Consider the following 7,503-nt stretch of genomic DNA (forward strand, 5'->3'; position numbering starts at 1 on the left):
GTGCCAAATGGAAGGACTCCCCTTTTCAGCAGGGGGCCTCCTGCTCTCTTCCTGGCTTACCTGGAAAGTGCCACCAAGCACGGATGCCTGACCTTATTTGGAACATGACCTTTGGCATAGTTACCTGGAGTAAAAACTACCCCCAGGTTTTTTCTATATGATAATCAGGCATTGCCTGATAGTCGGACGATAGGAGCCCACTGCCACATGTAAATAAAGCATACTATGAGCACTTATCAATTGATGCTTTGGCTACTACCTCCACACTATAATTTCGCTAGTTCTCCCACTGAATAAACGGAGCTGTTACACTAAATCTGGAGCTGTATCACTGCTGTTTCACTGCGCCGTGAAACCAGGCTCCCCGGAAGGAATTTCTTCCATCAGTGCTCACTGGCCGTCCTGACTCCGTTTGCCACTTCTGCTCCCCCTGCCCTCGTGGACCGGTGGCCAACGACCTGTGAAGAGAGGGAGAAACCCCTGCATATGAGTGTATTGCCTGCATGTGTGCAAGCGTATCCATGTGATGCAATGCCTGCGGAGGTCAGAAGAGGGAGTTTGATGCCCTGAAACTGGAGCTATAAACAATTGTTATCCACCATGTGCATGCTGGAAACTGAACCCCGGTCCTCTGCAAGAATAGCCAGTGCTGCTGACTGCTAAGCCATCTCTCCAGGCCCTTATTTTTTAACTTGTGTGTGTGTGTGTGTGTGTAGCCCAAAAATGATTTATTCTGCCTGGACTTCCTCTGAAGACTCATGGGCTAGCACAGGGCACCCTGGGAAGAAGGACGGAGCCTAGCATGGCAGGAGATTGGAATGAAAGGAGGGAAGAGTGTTGGTGCCATCTTGGGCAGAAGCAGTGGCTGTCGTGGATAAAAGTGGCCCAATGTCTCGCCTGCATGGACACAAGAGGGGGTGTTTACTGACCTAGGGCAAGACCATGGGCCCACGAGGTGTGGCCAAAAGCTAACGGAGACTGTGGGAGGTCCACAGAAGTGTTCTGGAATGATGGGCCGCTGAGCCTCAGTGAAGAGCTGGGCACCAGTGTTCATTTCTTTGTAAGCCACTCCCCTTCCTCCCTCAATGATATAAACTACGAAAAATTCAGATAAAGATGTGTTATGTGGTTTGTCTAATAGTGCCAGGAGCAAGGGACCCTAAGAGAACTTGGGTGACAGATTGGCACAGTGGCAGGATGATGGCGCTAGAAATGACAAACTGTGGGAGTCTGGAAAATGCTAGGGAGCTAATGCCAGTGCTTATGTGGGACTTACAATGGATTATAAAATATGTAACTTAAAAAGGAGTCAGCCACGCAGAAGCTTGGGCCACAGCTCTGTTGTAAATGTGGGGAAACAGACCAACTACAGATAAATGAAAATTTGTTAAAAGTTATAGAAAGATTTAAAAAAACTTTTACTGGCTTTGGACACAAATGGAGAACCCAGAGAGGGGGCATGGCCACTTTGCATAATAAAAGATATGCCCAAGGCAGGAGAAGCTGGAAAGGCTAGGGAGGTCCTGGCAGATCTAGTTGCAGAGCTTGAGAGAGAATAAAAACAGGACATTTTAACTTGTGTAAGGTCCAAGGACTCAAAGGAAAAGACAGATTATAGTAAAAAAGATGACCTAAAAATAAAAGTAGCTAAAGCTTCCCCTCAGATTCAACTGTTGATACAAAAAGAAAAAAAAAAGCTAACAGTGCTGTAGCTAAGAAATACTCCACACTGAAACTGTTAAAACTAGGAAAAACTTATAAGCAAGAAATCAATGAGCCCCTAACCACATGACTTGTGAAAGTGTGGGACATGGGAGAAAATAATGTCAGTCTAGACCCTTCAGAAGCTTCACAGCTGAGTTATTTAACCACCCATCTGGCCTTGTGATATAAATGCAGGGGTAAGCAGTCCTTAATGGGATGGCTAGTGGAAGGCATTAGAGATACAGGGTCATCACCAAGGGAAACTCTGATAATTAACAAAGGCTGGAGGATTATAAAGGGGGGACAGACATTACTGAGAGAACTAGGTATGAGAAAAACAATATATGATGCCCAGTTCACTGGTCCAGATAAGACTGTGTTCACCAGAGATATGAAGGAAAGCCTAATTCAACTGGGACCTCAAAAATAGTATGGAGCTTTAATGGTTTTGCTAAGCCCTTTAAAGGGACAGTATCTTTGTAAAATGAGAGAGGCTTTAGCAGATCTAAATGATTCTGACCAGCATATAAAACTTGACTGTAGAATAACAGAACACACTATGAGACATATGAAAATGGCTAGACAGAAGAAATAGTCTGTTTGGGTTACTTGAAGACATCTGTGGCAAGACTTATGTCCAGCCAAAATTCCCAAAGAAAACATTTATAGAAAACCAAATTCGGTACTAAGGATTTTCTGAAAGGCTTTAAAACCAGAACAAAGTTTTAAAAAGGCATTCAAACCATTAAAACTGTCCTAGGGGTGGTTAAGAATCCCCAAAGATTAAATAAGGTGCATTTTTCTTCTGATAAAGGCTGTACTAGGGGTGGAGGCAGTTTTTCCCACCAAGGCCAGCAACCAGGTGTGGTCAATGGAGAGATAACAGATATGGCTACAGTTAGGAGGCAGACGCAGGGCCTGTCTGACTCAGGAAACCAACAGGTGCAGTGGGGACAGGAGAAGCCCCCTGCCTCCTTAGCGCACTGTAGGGTCAGGCAACTGGAGCCAACACCTGTAAGTGTATCAAGAATAAATGAATACAAAGAGACCGCATGTAAAATCCCCCAAGTGTGGAATGACTCCAAAGGGATAACTAAAGATAGTGAAGAACTAACCAAATTAATGCCTCTTACCCATGCTATGGTACCTAACAAGGATCTATGGAGAAAACTGTTAATACAAATGGATAAAACCTTTCTACACTGTGTTAAAGCTTGTCTATGATTGATTTAATATATGATGTTAACCTTCGAGTGTTTTACAGATGTGAAACCCATTTGAAAGATACCTGAAGAAGCAAAGGCCAGCTATAGCTGTAAAATTCTTGAGAGATTTATGGTTGGGTAAGATAAAAACAGTGGCTCCCAAACTATACAACTGTTAAGAAAATCTACAGTACCAGGGATGGATTGCCCACCTATGAGCTATTGGTCATAGAGAGATCCTAGAGTTCCTCAAATTCACCAAGGCTATTGCCACTAATGTTGGTTGTACACTAGAAAGGCTGGTAAGGCCATGTTGCTGAAGACACTGCATGATGTGAGTGAAGGAGAAGAGATGGAGCTGAGACTAAGCCCAAAACTCCATGCCACTGGATGGATAATGTTCATAGTACCAGAAAGTGCTATGCAGATGGTTGGGGAAGAAAGGATCCCCTATGAGTCTACTCAACAATGGACCCCACGTGCTGCACACTGTGGACATGCCAAGCAATGCCTGCAAGTGCAATAATGGCTCGACAAACATACGTACAACTGACAAATTTCTAATTGGATGAGGCCTACCCCTAGGGGTGGAGCACACATCTGGTGCTGTAGACCAGGCCAACCCGTGTCAAGAAATGTTACAGGCCCCAGCAGGGAAACCATCACAAGTATACTGTTTAATGAATATGGTACACCTACTGGGATCTCCTCTAGACATTTGTATTTACATCTGTGTTTGTTTAGATGTGTCTACTTCCTTACATTTGTCTTTATAGAAGGGGAAATATCACTCAGATAGATCAGTGGCCATGGCTCAAAGACAAATATTGGGGAGGCCCAAGAAGTCACTGTCTCACCATAATACAAGAGAAGATTGCGCTACATTCTGTCACCCCCTCCAAGTCTCAGGGACCTTAGGGGAAGATTGGCAGAAAGACTGTAAGAGTAGAGGAAAGGGGTGGAGTGTAGCCTGTAAATAATTTATTCACTTCCTCTGAAGAGCCATCGGTAGCATTGGCACCCTGGGAAGAAGGGTGGAGGCTAGTATGGAGGGAGAGTGGAATGAAAGGAGGAAGGAGCATTGGCATGATCTTTAGCAAAAGCGGTGGCCCTGTGTCTCACCCACATGGACGTGAGAGGGGGCATTTACCAACCTGCGGTGAGACCACAGGCCCACAAGGCATGGATAAAAGCTAATGGAGACTGTGGGAAGTCCTCGGAAGTGATCTGGAATGGTGGGACGCCGAGCCGCAGTGAACAGCTGGGCACCAGGTGTTCATTTCTTTTAAGTCACTCCCCCTCCCCCAACGATATAAACTAAGAAAAATTCAGATAAAGATGTGTTATGTGGTTTGTCTAATAGTACCAGGAGCAAGGGACCCTAAGAGAACTTGGCAAACTGTGTGTGTGTGTGTGTGTGTGTGTGTGTGTGTGTGAGTGTGTGTACATGACGAAAGAGGCATCAAACATTCTATTTTCACATTTTCTGAGGTTTGATGCTGTAACTGTAACAGGAGTTTCTTTTCTCATCTCACAGGTACTGGTGATTAAGCCCTCAGCACAGACTGCTCACACAGAAGACTCTCAAGTAAAACAGAAAGAGATATTCTAAACCAACAAAAAGAAAATTGCAATGCAGGAGTACAAGAAACAAAAGTAACAGGAAACAGGATTCTTCCAAAAGGTCATAACTCCTCAAATACCAAATTCAAAGATACTGAGTAAGTGAGATGTTAGTTGAAGACTTCAAAAGTTTATTAGTAAAAACAATCAGTCACTTCAAAGAGAATATAAATAGCAGATAAATGAAAGAAATCAGTTCAGGAATTGGGGAGAAAATTGGACAGAGATGAGAAAGTCAGCATGTAGATGAGAAACGCAGCCAGGAAACTGAGATTTAGGGAAAAAATACAAGTTTTGAAAAGCAACAGAAAAAATCCAATGAAACAAACCAAAAGTACAGTGGTAGGCATAGCCAACAGAGTGGACTAACTGGAACAAAGAGCATCAGGGTGGGGCACAGGCAGAGGACACTCCACAGTCAGACACAGCACAGGAGGAATAAGTATGGTCCCAACTTCCAGGAGCTATGCGTGTGACCAAGAGACAAAATCTAAGATTAGTGTGAAAGGAGGAAATGACGTCAAAATTAAAGTCATAGAGAAACTGCTCAATGAAATGATGACAGAAAACGTCCTAAATCTGGGGAAACAGAAATCCAAATGCAAGAGGCATTTAGAACCCCAAAGAGACATAATCAGAGATTCTCTCCATAGCAAACTGTGGACGGCAATGCACAAAACAAAGAAACTGTACTACAGAGCTGTTTGCAGAAGTCCTAAACATCAGGAAAGTGTGGAATAATGTATTCCATCCCTGAAAATAAGTAACAACCAACCGTGATTGCTATAAACAACAAAACTAGTTTTCAATTTTATTTTATTTTTATTTACCTCTGTGTGTATGTGTGCGTATATGTTTGTGTGTGTGTGTGTGTGTGTGTGTGTGTGTGTGTGTGTGTGTGTGTACATGCATGTGGGTACTTGTGGAGACAAAAAGAGATTGTTGGATCCCCTGGAACTGAAGTTACAGGTGGTTGTGATCTGCTATATGGGTGTTAGGAACCAAACTCTAGTCCTCCGCAAGAGCAGCAAATGCTCTTAACCGCTGATCCATCTCTTCAACCCTGAAAGTCAAATTCTTCCTTTCTAATTTTTATCCTTTTTATTTCTTTCTCTTATTTTATTGCTCTACCTAAAACTTTGGTCATTATGTTGAATAAGAGAAGATAGAATTGGCATCTTTGACTTGTTACAAATGTTAGAGGAAATACTTTCAATTTACTCTACTAATTACAATGTTGTTTCTCCATTCGTCCCATATAGTCTTTATTATTTTTAAGTATGTTCCATTTATTCCTATTTTCTTCAAAACTTTTAACATGAAACCATGTTGAAATTTGGCAAATATTTTTCTCTATCTAGAGTGATGGTTATGTGATTTCTATCATTAACTATTGATACCATATTATGTGTATTAATTTGCACATTATGATGTTTACTTTTAAATGTCAGCTTCTCACAACTTAGAACCACCTGGGCAGATATCCTTAATTGTGGAAATGTATTAATTGGCTATTTAATGTGATCTTGAATTAATATTTCAAACAATTTATGGAGTTTTTGCATCTATGTTCATCAGGGAAATTGGTCTGTAGCACTTAACTGATAAAAAAGTGTAAAACCACTACTTTTTAAAAATATTTTTATTTATTATTTTTTGTGTATGAGTGTTATACCTGCATGTGGGTGGGTGCACCCATGTCATGCAATGCCCTCGGAGGTTAGAAGAAGGCATTAGATCCCCTGGAACTGGAGTTATGGAAGGTGGATAGCCACCTTAGAGGTGCTGGGATTCGAACCCAAGTCCTCTGCAAGAGCAGCCAGTACTCTTAACTGCTGAGCCGTCTCTCCAGCTCCAAAAACAGTACTTTAATACTTATATATAATCCATACTTTTTGAATTTTTACATAACTAGTTTTTTTTTTTTTTGCACTACACCCGGCCCATTTCACATCTTTTTAAAAATTTTTATTACATTTATGTGTGTGCACACATGTGTGTGTTTATGTGTCTGCTATGGCAAGTGAGTAGAGGCCAGAGGACAACTTACTAGAGTCAGTTATCTCCTTCCACCTGTGGGTCTCTGGAATCGAGCTCAGGTCATCAGACTTGATGGCAACACCTTTATCTGCTGAGCCACCTCACTGGCCCTCATTCTTTTCCATATAGAAAATATAGAACTAAGTGACAAAGTCTATCAAGCTAATATGACATGAGAGGGGCACAATATTTGGATGAGTTTTCAAAATTAGAAAAGAGAGAGTCTAAAACAACGAGCGACTGTGAAGAGAACAACTAAGCTCAGTGACATTTATACTTAGCAGTGAAGTGCCTGTTCTTCCCTGTCCCAAGATTACAATCAGATTTTAAGTGGGATATAACTAAAACAGCTGAGCGGTAAAAAGCCAACTTTTTATTGTGCAATTATTGATCCCAAATTTCAATACCAAACAAGATGCACAGAGGAACACCATATAGAGGTCACATTAGGAGTCCTTTATTAATCAGTGGTAGTCAGAGGGGGACTAATGCAGAAAGAATTCTTGACCCTAAGGAGAAGCACGGTAGGGTTTATAAAGCTTGAAACAACAGTTCCATCAATGCCAAGGCAAGGTCCATAACCATAGTTACAACAGATAATCTGAGTTACACCAGGCCAGGGGCAGGTTTTCAGCTGACAAAAGTTTCCATAAGGAGCTAAGCCTCATTCACCCTTCCATCCCCCCCCGGCCCCCCCGCCAGCCGTTCTATACTCCTAGTTTGGACCCTGCGCCATTCCTAGTCTTGGGGCCGCAGACACCTGGGGAACCAATACTGCTTCCTGACCCTTCTCACCCAGAGCAACTCAGTCCCTTTCTTGGGCTCCAGGACCACCGCTTCTGGTCCTGGCCCCGCCCTAACCTCTCTCTTCTTCCCTCGACCTGCACCACCGGCTAACCCTCCTAGCCTGCACTACTATCCTCAGGCCTCT

The sequence above is a fragment of the Nannospalax galili genome, unplaced genomic scaffold, assembly GCF_000622305.1.
Source record: "Nannospalax galili isolate Female #2095 unplaced genomic scaffold, S.galili_v1.0 scaffold2147, whole genome shotgun sequence".
Lineage (NCBI taxonomy): Eukaryota > Metazoa > Chordata > Mammalia > Rodentia > Spalacidae > Nannospalax > Nannospalax galili.